Raw genomic sequence first — 16,670 nt, 5'->3', positions numbered from 1 at the left:
GTCTTCCCCCTTTTTCTTATTACTGCATCATCTTGGATTCCTACCTCCTTTTTCTCCTAAGAGAGCATCGAACCCTGAAAAGCACTCACAGTGTTGCAGAATCATCTTGAAAGAAATGTGGAAGTATTTTATGAACTTTTACAGGAGCAGCTTTCAAACTTTCTACACAGTAAGATGCTGCATAATTCTTATTACAAAGAAATTCTTTGAAACTATCTCCATATTATTCAGCCATTACTGCTATCAGCCCCAGCAAAAGAAGAACAAAGATAGTGCTAATTAATTGCTCTGTCAGTCTGAAAATGCTTTTGATTCGCATCTTCTGGAGCATCTTCACCCAGTACAAGCAGAGCTCCATGTGGGCTGGTGCTGGTGCCCGCTGCAGCCACCAAAGCAACTCTGACCCCTCTGCCCGCTTGAATCCTACTTTGTAACTTACTTTCCCACCGGCAAGAGGTGAATAATAGATGAATTGTGCTATCCCAAATACTGAGTACAGTGGCTGTACCCTTAATTCTGCACTTAGAGCCACCAGGCACCTTGCAAATAATTTCTTTAGAAACTGTCCAGCTTGAGATCAGCTTATACCCAGATCTCCTGACAAGGAGCAATTTGCTCCCTGTGTCCCAAGTGAGGGGCTGCCAGAGGCTGGTTTGGTCTCAGGATGCCTTCTAGTGGCTGCTGTCGATGGCACAAGGGCCCAGCTTTCCCCACACGGTACCTGGGAATGAGAAGGTGAAAGTAGACGTGGAGATACTGAGATGTAACTGCCTGGTGTGGAAGAGGTACTGAGGTGGGGACAGGCCAGGGACAGTGTGTGGAGGGTGATGGGGCAGCACTGCCAAGGTGACCAGACATCCTTCTCTGCACCCTTCGACTCAATTTTGCCTGCAGACTTTGGGCACTGCAGGCAGAAACTCAGCACAACATGGCCTGCACTGGTCCTTCCACCAGCAAGGAAATATGCTGGCTTCACTCTTTTAATAAAAATAACTGTTCTAACATTGCACAATAAGCACAATCCTGCTGCAGAGAACAGTTGCTAAATCAGCTTCAGATCTTTACAAGCCTGCAATCTTCAAAAGAAAAAGAGAGGGACTTCAATTTGCAGTTAGGGATCTATGAAAATCCAGTTTCATTTCTGCTGGGGAGACCTGCAGGACATGATCCCAGGGAGAAAAGCTCTCTGAGTGCAGTGAGGAGGTACTGCTGGATTGGGGGTGGAGGTGGTTCACGCTGGCTGCAGTTCAAAGCAAAATGTGTCAGAATGAAAACAGAAAGAACTGGACTTTTTTATTTTCACCTGTTAACTCTTCAGTGCTGAGCTCCCTCTCCAGTTTGCACTTACACATATCCAATGTTAATGTAAGATTTAAGTCATCATCACTGACACCCCAAAATGTAGGCTATGTCAATACGTCTATGTTGATGTTCTACGTCAATGTTCACCTGAGGGCCAGGAAGTCTCACAGAGATGGTATTCACCTGCACTAACACACCTTGGTTATTTGATCTCAACAAGATAGGATGGTACTATACATTTTGAAAAGCAAGCAGGTGTAGCAGTAGGCAAACCACTAACAAGGCTCATTAGCAGAAACTAATTAAAGCCAGGAATCCTAGCTCTAGTCCTCCCTTTCCCAACTCTCTGCCTCATCGGGCTCTTTCCCCCATCCAGACACCAGAGTATCACAGCTCTTTCCCAGCCCTGTAAGTAACCATTACTGCATGAAAACTGGCTTATTCTTTCCATCCTATTTACTTTGGGGGTGGGAGGTGTGTTCAGACCACTGCGGGAGAAACATCCCAAAAGCTCTCTTTCCTGCCCCACTGCATGCAGCGAAGGCCTCTCTCTGACCCATCCCTGAAGCCTGAGCTCAGAGTACCAGGGTCTCCCAGGTAACCAGCCTCTCAGATAAGCAAGGGTATCTGTCATAGAAAGGACAGTCCAGATTTCTAGTCCTGTGGATTATGAGAAAAATCTCCTCCCTCAAACGATGACCTAAGAGAACTTGATCTCAGAGCCTGCCTGTGCGTGATGAACACAGGCACGTGGGGACAAGCTCCGTGATACGCAAGTTTCTGTGCATTTGGCTAGCTGTTGGCCTGGTGGTAACTTGGGTCTGGTATACATAAAAAGCATTTCAATCCAAGTTTGGGATTCATGCTGGAAAACTGAACCCCTGCATACACAGCCCTGCTTTTGTCTAATCCACCCAGACTGCACTGATGAGAGCCTAGGTCTGCACAAAGACACCCATTTTGCTCAAACTCTTCCCTCAAGACAGAGCTAGAGCTGGACTTGAGCCTGTGCCAGGGTTTGTGTGAAAGCAAGCTGCTCATGGGCAAGTCTGGACTTGGAAATGGACTTGAACATATGGTCCATTAACAGCACAAGCATATCCCAAAAGCTGGGTGATCTGGCTCTTCTGAACTTGATGGCTGCTGACCCTGACACTTAAAGATTGACCATGATTTCAATGGCAATAACTTTAGCAGAGCCTTCCAGCTACACTGGACCTGGATTTTCAGCCTTTGTCCTGTTGCCAGAAAGGACTTTAGTGTATGTGCTAAGCCCAAAGCCTTTCAGTTCCTTTGCTGTGGAGCTCTGTCCTGCGCTGGGACAGCCTGAGCCAGAAACCACTTGCCAGCTCCTCTAGCACGGCTGGGGCCTCCACCCAGAGAAATTCAGGTACTTTTCTGCAACATCTGCCAGTCCTTACCTGTTTTCATTTAGACTCAGAGTATCTATCGATTTCTACCACTCCACTATTTATCTCCTATGTGTCAAAGTGTGCATCCAGATGGAAGCACCTGCAGTGTTCCTGATACCAGGGTCGCTCTGAGAGAACGTGTGTGGGAATTTGGATCAGATGAGTGCTGTTTCAGCATTAGGTCTTATCAGTCATAACCACCCGGGCTACATCCCTACCTCCTAGAGAGGTATGCAAAGTATATGTTGCTCCCTTTGTCATTCTCCAAGGGAATTCATGACATCTGCAATACATTACAGTCTTTTCAAAGAAATGTTGTCTACATTAAGTAGAAGTATTTAATTAGCACTTCATTTAGAGCATGTGGTACAGCTCACAGTTCCATTTTGGGCCAGAGATGATTTTCAAGGGTGGGTGGAAAACAGCCGAAAATGCCAGGAGGCCAGCGTAGACTGCAACAGCCACTCACCGCGTAGTTCTGTTTTCACATTACTGCAGACTTTGCAGGGAAGCTGCTGTAGTTTGTAGCCTTGGCGAACTGAAACAGACCCTAAAAGCAAATAGGAACGACTTTCACAAATGCCATGTGTCACCTAGCTCCTGTTTCTCACCTGTGGCTGCTCTGCAGGTACAGGTCCTTCAGGAGGGAGATTGCTCCCGGGGCTGCAGGTCTGTGGAGCTACAAGTTCCTTCCCCCTCCATTCCCCCTCCATCCCCGCCGCCCGGCCATGCGGCAGGGCGGTGTGCCCGAGTCCTGCCTCGCCCAGGGGAAGCCCGGATGATTCAGACACCCCTCTGAGTCATCCTCCCTCCCCAGCCTCCCCAGGGAGAGGCTAACATGTTGCGGGCCAAAGCTAGAAACAGTTTGTAAACCCTGGGCTGTGGACAACGTGTGTAAGGGTGGTGTCACCCCATCTCCAATCCAGCAGGTCACTCGCTCACCCAGGCACCAGGTTCCTTACTCCCTTCTGGGATAACCAGCCCGAGTCCCACGTGCATAACTTAGTTCTAAATAATTTTAAAAACAAACTTATCCAGTATCATTTAATGGAACTTGTCCATAATTTTATCAGTTCCTGTGAGGACCAGGAGATTCAAGTGTCCATATTGGCTTAAATATTCCTACTTGGAAGGAAAGCCAAAGCCTCAAATGTGAGCTTCTTGCCAAGATCAAGTGCAAGCCGAAAGACATCTTACAGACAAGAGCAAAGTCATTGCACTAGAACTGCTGCAGTGATCCAGCTATATATTTCACACTTCTCAAGCTGAAGTCTTGATCTGGCCAGCCTCAGATTTTTGCATCTGCTTGAACCTCAAAACCCAGCTACCTATTTTCCTAACACCTACAAAAAAACCCCAAACAAACAAAAAAACTGGTACATGTAGTAAATATACTGTAATAGTATCAGACTAAATCTCTACCAGACTTGTTAAATGTTATAGCAAAAGGACAAGACCAAGCAGCTGTGGTTTTGTGTGGTTTTATACATAAATGCACACCTATCTATTCATATAGACAGATATAGATATATAAATATATCTATTTTTATATATATGATAAAAACACTTCCTTGGCTGTGTACATACAACTGCTATTAAAGTCAGCGTGACTCTGTGGGGAATACACAACACACAATGATTGATCATCACTTACCTATTTTATGTGCAGTGTTTCAGCAATTTTCTATACTGTAGCAAGATACTATGCCATCTCTTTGCAAAAGTTTTCACTGCTGCAAGCAACACCAGTAATCTATTTTTCACATTTAATTCTGTTAGCACATTTCTTTCAAGTATCAAACTCTACAAGAGCATGGCCATTATCATCCAGTTATCACTGGGGATAGTAAACAACACAATTCATGGACAAACAGGACTGCTGTCATTTTGATGAGAGATTCACACACAAAATTCAAGCGTTAATACTAGATGGAAGGCAACACACATCTCTGGAATAGATTTCTGATTTCCAAAATACAGCTAACAGAATACTAAGGCTGCTGCAAAATCTACAGCTCAGGCTATAAAACAACCTTTTGAGACTCATATTTTATACTCTGGCCCTCACTGCCAAACATCTTATAACCGTCTCCATCCTGCATGTGTATAGCGTGCACTTGTGAAACCCTAGAGTTGCATTTGTAAAGTAGACACTCTATAGCCTTCCTTTTTGTGTGCACTGATGCTTGTCTATACGTAGCTAGACAGACTCTCTGGCGGGAAGTTCTGAACACACTATTATTACGGGCACAAACTTGGATTTCCTTTGAAAATGAAGTCTATGTTTCATGAGGTAGAACTTCTAATATTGTATCTAACACTGGGAAGCTTTGTTCTCTGCAGTGGTATTTGAGCTCATGCCTCTTCGAAGGCTGTTTTATTAAGGAGCTGTTCTGTGTCTTGTGGGGTTATATATCTCATAGCAGCATGTAATTTAGTGACTCTGTTCCAGCAAATTATAAAGCCCATGTCAGACTCTGGTCAGACGTGGTGCAGTGAACAATATGTGCCACCAGGACAGCTCTCCTGGGGTCTCTTAGCAAATGAAAAGGTTGGTCTCAATTTGACAAAATGCAAATGCAAAAGGTGCTTGTCCTGATATTTGCAATCACTGTGACTATGTGTCTGTCATGGTAAAAGCAGTTGGAAAAGGCTAAATTTGCTTTTTAGAATTACATAATTCAAGTTATGTACACACACTCCTGGGAAACACATGGCTGTTCGGCTCCAGCCGGCTCTTGCAGCAGTCACTAACCGAGTATGAATGTTAACAGATGCAGGAGCAGCACTTCAGCACCCAGCATCTCCGTAGCTGCTTCTTGCAACTGCAGGACAGGGAGGAGTTGAGTGTTGGGGAGAAGCAGCACATGGAGCCGTCATCTTGGGGAAGCAAGGATGAGGAAAGTGAATAGAAGGGCAAGGCGTATCATGGGGAAGAAACTCTGATTTACAGTCTCTGAAGAAATAGAGACAGAACATAACGAGGAGTGAGGAAAGACATCTTAAGCCGTGATTCTGCTGGCTTTCCTTCTCCTCGCTGCATATTCCCTGGAAGGTTTCCTGGTGGCACAAACTGCTTCATGTGTATCTTGTTTATTTTTGGCCTGGATAACTTCCTTTGGAGCCAGCCCAGCCCCTGTTGGGAACATAAGATAAATCTGGATTCATTTGAAACTCCCTTTTGGAATAGGCAGGGGTGTCCTTGTCAACATGTCAGATTAGGAATGCTCCATTAGGTTTAATGGAGCTGGCCTTTGGTTTAATACAAAAGGCTCCATAAACTTCCATTGTCTTTTATGCTCCAAAACTTGCAGTCTTCAGAATTAGATTATTTTTTCCCCCATTTTTTTTTTTTAAGGTAGTGGCTTCCTTGTTAAATTATATTCCTTTGCTGCAGATCAATTCAATTGTATCCACCAGAGATGCTCCATTTATTCTGGCATAAGGAAATGGTTTTATCAATCTGAAAACAATATCATTTTCATGATCTGCAAAGTTTAAAAATGCATCAGAGGAAAACTGAGGAAGGAAATATTAATGAAAGATACCTGAAAATCACTGAGTGGAATCAAAATTATTTCTTCTAATACAGACCTCTCAGGTGTTATTGGCAAGTCACTGCAGATGTGCTGTAACATCCACTTCTGAAAAGATGCTCCAACTGTTATTCTCTTAAAAGGCTAAACTCATTCGTTCCTAAATGAGATGAACAGGGTAGTAAAAATAGTCTTTTACATTAGTAAATTATAAGGTTCTCTGAAGTATCACTCTATGACAGCCAAAGTTTTCTAAATACTGAATCAATCAGACTTCTTGGATTTTTGAGAGGATGGGTAACTATGAATATAGTGTACTGAGCTGGCACTCGGGACATCTGGGTTTAAATCCCATCCCTGGCATCTACAGCATCTGGCACCCATGCATCTATTGTGTGACTTTCAATGAGTAACTGTCTTCCCTTTCCCAGTCCATGGCATAGGGATAATGACCCTTCCTCGCACTCCCATTTTGTCTGTCTAATCCAGTTAGGTGAAAAATTAATCAAATGGGAGCCTGTCTTTTCATAGATGCTAACCAGCCAGTGTTGACCAGCCAAGTGGGACCTGGCTGGTCAGCTCAGGACTTGGTGTCAACATGATTCATCCAACATAAGATGTTTTTCAGAGATTGTCCAACCCTTTTAGAAGAGGCATCTTGCTCCAGTTCGACACCCTATAAGCCAAGCTTTGTCAAGCAAAGGGCTTGCTACCAGTTGGGTCATACTGGAAAGGCAGATTCTAATAGGAACATTGCTGCATCTCTACCAGAGTGTTGGAGTCAAGCTGCCACAGTGTGAGGAAACTGCTATTGTGAAAGTGGTTTGTACAATAAGCAGTGCCAGTAAAATATAAAATTTTCTTAAATTTATCCATCACCTCAGACCTATGTACAATAAACATAGAAAACAACAGCATAAAAGAAAATTGGTCTTTTTTCTGTTTTCAAGTTGCAGATAGGCAGTTTTCACAACTGTCAATTTTTCAGTCCAATGTATTTGAAATTTATAAATGCTGAGTTCTAGGTGGTCTGATGTAATTTTCAGTCACAAATAGTAGGCTCAGAGTTCCTGGGGTGCCAATTCTGTACTGCCCATATGATGTGCTGCAAGGCAGAAATGTTTGTTTTTCTTCTGTATGTAACATAAGTAATTTCTGGAATTCAAATCCAATCCAAAGAAACCTGCATCATGGCATAAAGACTTTTATATCCTGGCTGACCACAGACACTACTTGGTAATTCAGTGTGACAGATAATGTGACCTCGATGTGAGCTGTGCCCCAAACTCAATACCAACGTAAAAAAAGAATAATCCCTACAGAACAATAGAATACAGAAATTGTTTCTATCTCTGTTTCTCAGTTCCTTGAGCCTGATACTTATATTGATATCAACAAAATGCACACAAAAGAAAACCACCAAAAAAAACCCCCCAATACAAACATGCATTTAAAATTAAATTCTCACATGGTGGGCTCCCCAACAGACCAGTGTTCAGCTGATGGTATTAATTTAGTCTTGACTGGTCATTTAGATAGCAAAATTATGTCTTCACCTTCTGTAAAGATTGCTGCAACACAAGCAAATAAAATACTGTACCCTTGTGCTAGCAAAGCAAAATATAGAAAGTAATTAGAAGGAAATAATAAAAAAAAAAAGGCATACTTTCACTACAATGTAAAGCTCTGCAGGCAACTCAGAATTTGTAAATTAAACACCTTATTAAGGGCAGCAAGACTGTTGATCATCTGCTTTCATTATTGCAGAGAAATCTAGTGCAAAACATATAAAATTAAAGGTGAAATGCAAAACGAGTTACCAAATCCTTCCAGCTCAAATACACAAATTCCAAAGTTACTGGTAAGTTAAGAAATAGGAAGAGGTTATTAGGAAAACATTATCCTTAACTTTGGTTTTAAGAAATTCAGTTTGTAAAAAGACACATACTAGAAAATTACTTGAATATTAGCTATGGCAACGAAACAAGTTATCACAGAGACTCTAAATCCCACAGCGCCTCAATGTTGCTGCTGCTTGTTTTGGCAGAGGCACACGGACGGCATTTGCAGGGCACTGCACACAGCTCTGCCTGGCAGGTGCAGCCCTGCATCAGGCCGAACACCCTTTTTTCCTAGTTCAGCACTTGAATGATGCTGAGAAAGCTCAGCACATTCAGGAAAATGTTCACCCATAATCCTCAGAGCTGGAACAAATAAAGCTGTCATACATTTTTAATATTTCTCAGCTATTTAGAATGTGAATATTCATCATTCTTGCAAACCAGAGCCTAATTACATTCATAAATCATTATTGCTTAAATGTAGAGAAGAAAAGAAGCATGCGTTTCTGAAGCTCGTTTCACCTAGAGAAGCCCTAGTTATCTTATGTATAACAATGAGATAGCAAAAGCACACATAGTTTTTCTTTACAAAGCATGAAGAGGCAAATACAAAGCTGTACTGCTCAAACCATGCCAGCCTCAGGCCTCCCTGTGCTCCCAGGCAGCAGTTTCACTGAAGTCACAGACACCTTGGTGCCTGTTCACCCAGGTCCTGCTCAGGTTTTGGCTAACACATGGCTTATGCTAAGGCTTGAAGTGTGCTGGGAGCATCACCACTGGGTCAAAGTGAGAACAACGCATAGGCAGGACAGGATGGAAAGGGATAAAGGTTATTACGCAGCTGCCATCGCTTTCTGCATCCTTGTGTATTAATTGTCTGGAAGTTTCTTCAGAACCCACTACTTATGGAAATGGTACAGATCAAATTTAAATACATTGGTGTATAAAAAAAAAAAAAAGCTTTTGAAGTCGATGCTGAGCAGTAGGAATAGGTGGGGAGGGATCTGCTCTGCAAGCTGTGGTCCGTGTATCAACTCTTCCCTGCACAAAGCAAGGAAAGAGCTCAGCCCTCATTTTAACCTCTCACATCACCAGAGGCTGCTGCTTTCTGTTTTCAGTGATGGTTAGAGAACTCTACAAGTTGCTGCTTAAAAAAACAAAAAAAAAACAACAAAAAAAAAAACCTGCAAAGGATCTAAAAAACCCTTAATCTGGATGGCAGGGGATTAACATGGGAACTGCACAGCTCTCATGGTGAGGTGCAAACCACACAGAGCCCTCAAGTGTCCTTCACTCCTCATGGAGTGGTTGCTCAGATCAGGCTGGGAGTCCAAAGGCAGCAGGCTGAAATTGCTTTCTCTTGAATATATTTGTTTATCAGAGGGAAGAATAAATAGTTGGCTACACTGTGGTTATAGCTGCATCTCCTGAGAAGCCCTCAGTGTAGCTAAGGACATGCATAATGCATGCAGACTAAACACACCAGGTAACTTTGGGGATATTTCCAGCTTCAAAAAATGCAGATTTTTTTCTGTTTTATAAATGAACAGGAATGCTCAGTTCCCTGGTGGCACTGCCCTGTGAAGGTACCTCAACTCCAGAAGGATACCAATGAAAGCCAAAATGATATTGATAGTACCGTGGTACAAAATGGTACTGTGCAGAATGTTGCCAAAGACAGGACACAAAAATAGAGCAACCTGTATTCTCATCAGATATGAGAACTGATACTCACGCAAGTGCTGTGACTTCTTCTGTTCTTGCCCTAACTCACAAATCAATTCCATTTCCATCCCATTTTCAGGTCTGTTTGAATAGATCTACTCAACCCAGGGAAAATGACAGGATTTAGTGCCACAGACTAATAATTAAAAGTGAACAGTTCTACTATATGTATCAAAGTATTGGGCCAAATGCATCTATTTTTAAAGATAATTCATTATTATTAAAAATAATAATAGTAATAGAGATGCAGCAAATTTGAAAATCATAACATCTTCCTCAATAGAAAATCTACTTTAGAAATCAAAAAGGAATTGTTTATATTTGGATTTTCATTACATAAAAGACTTCCCATTTTAGCTTCTTTATAGTATAAAAATAGCACCAGTCTTAAAACTAAAATCTAAATCTGTTCCATTATAGTTGTATTAACAACAATTCTAATTTCAGGCTGCCTTTTTCCTGAGCTACATTTTTCTACATTTCCTTTTGAGAGTTGTCCAAGATCATAGCCTTGAATCTAAAATTTTTACTGTTTCCTTGTATGTCCAGTTCAAATCCCAGGATCAAATTATTTCCTGAAATTCAAATGTCTCTACAATAGATAAAATACAGATTTAAGAAAAAAAACCCCGATTTTTTGAATGTGTGCTTCTTTTAAAAATAAACAAATTTTAAAATTAAAACTCAAATAACAATTTATATTGAGTCGTAAATTTAATATCAGTTATTTTAAATGTTTTAGAAATTATTTATATACTTTTCAAATAGCATATTATTGCTGATGTTATTGTAAAGAAAGTCAAGCAAGTGATCTGAAGAAGCTGGACATTTAAATGAGTAAATGGGCTCTACTTTGGGTAGTAATTGTTTCTTCTGTAGGCACAGAGAAAAGAAAATTCAGTGTATTTGAGTTTCAGTGTATCTGTGTTCAATAAGTTCAACATTCAGAAACCAGCTAGGAGTTGAAAAAATTAAGAAAGTTTTTCTTCTTCCAATTTATACATACAAATGAGGTGTGTGAGGCTAAGTGCTGTTAGGTCCAAAAATTTGGCAGACACACCAATGAGAAACAAGTGCTTCAGTTTACTGACTTTGAGAAAAATTACCCTTCATTCATAAATGCATTCATTTTAAGTGTCCAGTGTGCCTGTGTAAACCTACTGCTTTTCTTTGTGATGCATCTAAAGTATTTAAATACAGCTTTTAACTAATTATTTTAAGCTGCTGCTTTTTTGTGACTTTTAAATTAAATTTCGAGTTTTATTCAAAAGCAGTTTCACTGCTTTTCACTTCACAGAAATGAAATCAGCCATCCTGTAAATAACATATGCTTTTCAGCATTTCTAATGTAATAAAAATAGAAAACCTGATAATCTGAATGCCTACTGAGTTACAGAACGGTTTAAACATTTATCTATAAGGTTTTCTCTCTGAGGAGACTTTTTGAGCAAAATAAATCCAACACATAAAAATCAGCATTTACTAAGAAAGTATTTTAAAAGTACAAACGCAAAACAACTTTAAATCCATTCTTGAATGTTTCTGACTGTTGATATAGATTATGACTTCTTGTTATAATTTAAATAACTTAAGCCAGTTCCCACAAAATATTTCCCTTTGCCCCGAAGCAACCACAGCAGCTATTGAAGAGACTGCTACAGCACACAAGTGGCAAAGCTCCATGCTGTGGTCTAAGTGGAAGATGACTGGAATTTTTTAACTGATGTATGTTTCTCAGTAAGTAAGAAGAGGAGAACACAATGCAGAAAATGTCATTTTCCCTCACAGCCACAAGAGGGGAGCCTTTTCCTTCTGTAACTTAGGGAAAGTCTGTTAATAAACAGCACATGGAAACTATTGCAAGAGGGAAAGTCAGCTCCTTTGATTTAGCTGAAAAGTTTGGCATAATTTTCAAAGTCAATAAATACATACATACAGTCAATTAAAAAGAAACCAGCCAATTTATAACCACACTAATTATTTATATATGCATGTTGAAGACTCATTGTTCTAGGGCTTTTACATGAAAAATTAATTTATATAGAAGTCTGCAGTGTTTTTCCTCCCTCGTGTGAGAGCGCGTGTAAAACCCATGCTGTTATCCAGCACATTATGGTCACTGGGGGAATCCATGGGCTTCTGCTGAAAGGCCAAATAATTTGAAATCAAATCTTCAGCAACAAAGGATGGATTTGCTGTAGACTGGGAGCTCATTAATTGTAGGCTCAAATGTCATGCCTGCTATTAAACCTCAAGCAGTTTATTGTGCATGTTGTACTTCTCTTACATGGCCAGGTTAATTATTTGGTGAGTGAGACTTGCACTTACCTGCAGGAATGAGCAGGTGTTTTTCTTTTGTTGAGTGTTAATGAGTCAGGGTTGGATCTGTACCCACCAGGATGAGCTAAATCTTTCTGTTGACTGCAGAGAGCTTGGACCAGCCCCCAGCTGACCGCCACTGCAGAGCAGCTCCTGGACACTAAGCTCCATCATCACTGGAGGATGCACCATGGCCTTTGCTGGCAGCATTAGCTGGCAAATTCTGTGCCCGTCCTGGACTCCATGAAGGTGCTGGGGTGGCCCTCTGGAGGGAAGGTGGGTGGCAAAGGAAGGCTGATGTCCATCTAAAACCAGCACAGGCTCAAACCCAACACACACGGCTCAGGTCAGAGGGAGCACTGTAAGGGTGGGAACCAGAACCATGAGTGTTACACTACTATCATCTGCAAACTCACCTTTTTTTAAAAAAAAAAAAAAAATCCACTTGTAGGAAGTGGTAATTCCCGCTTAACTTCATGTAGCAGCCAGTGCTGGCTGTCTGTGTGAGCCTTCCCAGCGGCAGGGCCAATACCCTCATCTAGAGGGAGTTGAATGAGGATTAAATGGTGACTATCAGCTGCCCAGGAGAATTTGAAACTAAGGCCTGAGATGAAAGATGCTCCAAGGTGTGAATATAAAACATTAAACATTAAAGAAGGAAGGAAAATACGAACTGTATTTTTTTTCTAATTCACTAAATACTCTGAAACCCAAATAACATCTTTATTTTTCCAGATAGAAGAAAGACCAGCTTGACATTCATATTCCCAGAATTGTGCCTGTATCTCTGACAAGCCTATGATCAGTCTCTCAGGATGAAGAGCAGCAAGAATCTGCACTGGGTAATAGTCACACTGCAAACATGTTTCTTTCCAGCTACAAAAAAGCAATTTATTTTCCTTGAAAATGGAAGCAATCGAATCAAGCACTACTTGAACAGGCTCCCACAAGTACCACCCTGCCACTGGTCCTTGGGAAGCACTTAAAGCTCTGCACTATCCCCAAGAGCTGGGTCAAGGGCGGGACAATCTGCCTCCATCTGTCCTCCATGGAGCCAGGCAGAGGTTCACGTGGCAGAGCAAGGGGCCATTGTCCTCTTGAGAGGTCTAGGGAGGCTCCGGGCTTCAGGCACGAATTTGCTGTATGGGGGCTGAATTTGGCCTGTAGTGTTTTCACTCCAGCTATGTCCCTGCATGTCCCTGCAACGGGGTTATCTCCTGGCTGTTCAAGAGTTCTAGTATGTGAGTATCTGGATATTATTATATCCCTTTATTCTACTTACAATTCAATATCTTGATTTTAAGGACAGCTTTTCTCTCTCCTCCCACTTCTCCCCTCCCTCCTGAAGCTACAGAGTCAGAGAGCAGTTATGTTACCATAACATTTGATAAGCTCAGTAAAAAAAAAAAAAATCAGAGAAGATGAAGTACCAGAGGGATACAATGGGATTTTCATCTATCACTCTGCCTTTGTACAAGCCTATTATCTATAGAGCACTGAGCACTGATCTAGCACTACTAGACATCCCCACAATAGTCTGAACCAAGCTGTGACAAGTGCCAGGTGATACTGCCTCCACCATGACTATCTAATCCAGGGCCTTTAGCTTTCAATATACTGATGCTTGCTAGGAAGACCAAGGTAAGGCAGGGCTGGCTGTCAGTGGTGAAATATCCAAGACCTCTAGTTTCACTGCCTGAAATTTCAAGAGCATAAATTATCTGAAGTAGTTTAAGCAGTCTTCAGAAAGCCAACTCCTAGCAAAAGCTGACTCAGCAACTGTCTTGATGGCTTTCCAACATCTCATCGGAAACCCCGTTGTCCTCTTACTGCCACATCATTTTTATATAGCAAATGGGTGTGGGACATTGTTCTGGCTGTGCACTGCACGTGTACAACCCTTTGTGTGGTATACACCGTAAGCCTGTGGATGAAGAAACAAGCCTTGATTGCTGGGGTGTTACAATTCATGGATTAAAGCTTTACCCAAAGGAAGGACTAATTTTTATTACCAGTGTACTGTGTTTTCAGAGAGGAAACTGCAAAAATGTAACAAAAAAACTTCACTTGAAACAGGTCCATAGAAGATAAGAATAATTTATATCATGTTCTCTATTTATCACCAGAAAGGGATGAGGTTTTAAAGTGGTTCAGTTCTTCTTTACAGCTGCTATCAATTCTGACCTCCCCATATAACTCATCAGCAGCCTCTGATTCAGATTCTTATTTCTCCTTCTTTAAATAAAGGGAAAGAAGTAATGAATTTTAACAAAGACATCTTTATGCCTCAGAGTTTCTCAGAAGTCTGAGTTAAAGTAGCACTAAGAAAAAGCAAAGAGCTTCAAATAGTTTGAAAAAAGTTCTCATCCTCACCACAGATCAGCCTTTATTTGCACAGTATTTCTTGCTTCATCATTCTACCAGTCATCTAGGTAGAAAGGATGTGATAAAAAAACACAGAGAATTAATTTACCAAGTTAAAACGTTTGAGGCTTCTTTAAACAAGTATCATAAAGTAATGAAAGAAAAAAAAAACCCAACAACATTCACATGCTTTTCACCCATGTGGAGTCCACCACACCAAGAGAAATATATTTGCTGGGAATGCCTGAATCTCTTCGCTCCTCATTTTTTTTAAAGGCATTTTTTTCCTTACCATGGCACCTACAACCTTACATATGAGGTAACAGAGGAGTTACCTCATATGGGGAGTTACCTCAGCTCCAAACTTAAATGGAAAGAACAGTTTTGAGTGAAAATGTGCTGGTCACACACTCTAGTTCTGAGAATCAGGTCCCATTTTAAGGCATGAGTGCTTTATTTAGAAGGGTTACTTTATTTAGCTTCAATTATGGAAACCTTGGCCCTAAGACTTTGCCCACCTCGCAGTGCTGCAAGTGACGATGACCAGATTTCAGTTCCTCTCTCCTGCAACAGCTCTCTCCCCCCGCCGTGGAAATGCTTGTGAGCATCTCCCTTAATGAGTTCCTTGGGTGAAAACAAGTTCAAGCTGGTGCCTAGTGAGAGGAGGTTAATCTGCTGTTAGATATCAATCCTTCTGCATAATTAGTGACTGTCTCTTGATGATATAAATAGTATTATTAATTACACTGATATTAATACTGCCACTAACATTATAAGGTTTCATTATGGATACAAATTGAGCTTGCTGCAGTATCACAAGTCATTAACAGAAGGAATCTGCAAATCAACCTTCTCTGCTTCCCGAAGCAGGACACAGACATGCACACAGAAATGTACGCTACAGTGGGTTTTTTTTTTTCCATTTTCAGTCCATCATCACTTTCCCTGGATGAAGGCTCTGGGCAGACCAACACTGAGATGTTATGCCCCACCATCAATGTAAGAGGTTATGCTGATCTGTCTGCTTTGCCTGTTGAAATCAGGAAGGATGCACTCAATGCAAACTATGAGACACAAGGAAAAAACAGAGTGCCAATACCCAGTATCTGTTCACATGCATTGTTAACACAAGATTCTATTTAATTTGCCCTTAAGACACTTGGTCCTACTTATTTGAGCCAGCAGGCTGGTAAGGCAGAATCTCCCTAATTTACCTCCTTCCCCTTTTTTGTTTCCATACATTTAAATTCCCCTAATAATTTGGACAAACACTGGAAAACTGTATGCCTGTCTTTACTACCCAGGCAAAGCATTCTCAGAGTTTCAGTCTGCATAACTACGCAAAAGCAAAGTTGCCTCTCTCTCCTCTTTGGTTTTTCAAGAAAAAAAATCCTATTAAGATTAGTGGTTTGTGACATTTACTGTCAGATCGGAAATTCCTTCTTCTAACAATATTTCACTGTATTTACCAGTTTCTGCCTGCAGCTCTAGCTGGAACCAGGCACAAAGTAAACAAACTCTTCGGCACTTTCGGAGATTGGTGGGGTGGGAGAAACTGCCCACCCTCCGAGAGAAACAAAGGAAATCTCGTTAATATCCATGGCTGCAGAGAGGCTGGGGTCCTGTTTCTTTAGATTTAGTCATTAATCTGTTTTTATTACTTCCATTAATATTGTCATCCATGCTTCTGCTGCTTTACACTTTACCAAATTAATTAATGCTAGCAATTAAAATGCAGCTGCCTGAAATATCTTACTAGGATTCAAGGTGAAAACAAGATTCTGGAAATAGTTTTATGAAAGAATCAGTTCTGAAAGAACTGGTCGAGCAGCATTCTTAGATGTCAGAAGTGACCTGATCTTCAAACAGGACTATGATCTCCAGAACTTGTCATTTGTGAGGCAGATTAGGCAAAAACAGGAAAACCAGCAGATTTCTTTTTCTGGTTACAAACTGTTTAAATAGTATCTGTACTTGGACCATATTTTATCTGGGAACATAAAAACACAAAAGACCCCAGACCAGTACGCAATCAGTGGAACTGCTTTGCCTTGTGTTTAGGAATAACAGACCCCAAAGCAAAATCCCAGGGGCCCTGCGTGGCTGAGCCGGCTGGAAATTGCAGATGGAGCTTCCAGCCTCAGGTTGCTGCTGGCTCGCAGCCCGGCTGG

The 16,670-nt window shown here is 41.3% G+C and overlaps 1 long non-coding RNA gene across 3 annotated transcripts in view; it reads right to left on the bottom strand.

Annotated features, from left to right (window-relative positions):
• Window positions 1-16,670, bottom strand: part of LOC141967028 (uncharacterized) — a 114,795-nt gene that overhangs the window by 21,215 nt on the left and 76,910 nt on the right. For 2 of the 3 annotated variants that reach the window (XR_012634644.1, XR_012634645.1), the window contains one exon: window positions 12,145-12,494. The exons of the other annotated variant lie outside the window; for it this stretch is intronic. This is a non-coding gene — a long non-coding RNA (uncharacterized LOC141967028). The remainder of the gene's footprint in view (window positions 1-12,144; window positions 12,495-16,670) is intronic. 3 annotated transcript variants of the gene reach the window in all.

This window comes from Athene noctua, chromosome 16 (assembly GCF_965140245.1).
Source record: "Athene noctua chromosome 16, bAthNoc1.hap1.1, whole genome shotgun sequence".
NCBI classification, from domain to species: Eukaryota; Metazoa; Chordata; class Aves; order Strigiformes; family Strigidae; genus Athene; species Athene noctua.
Note: the sequence above shows the minus strand (reverse complement) of the source record. Positions and strands in the feature narration are given on the sequence as shown.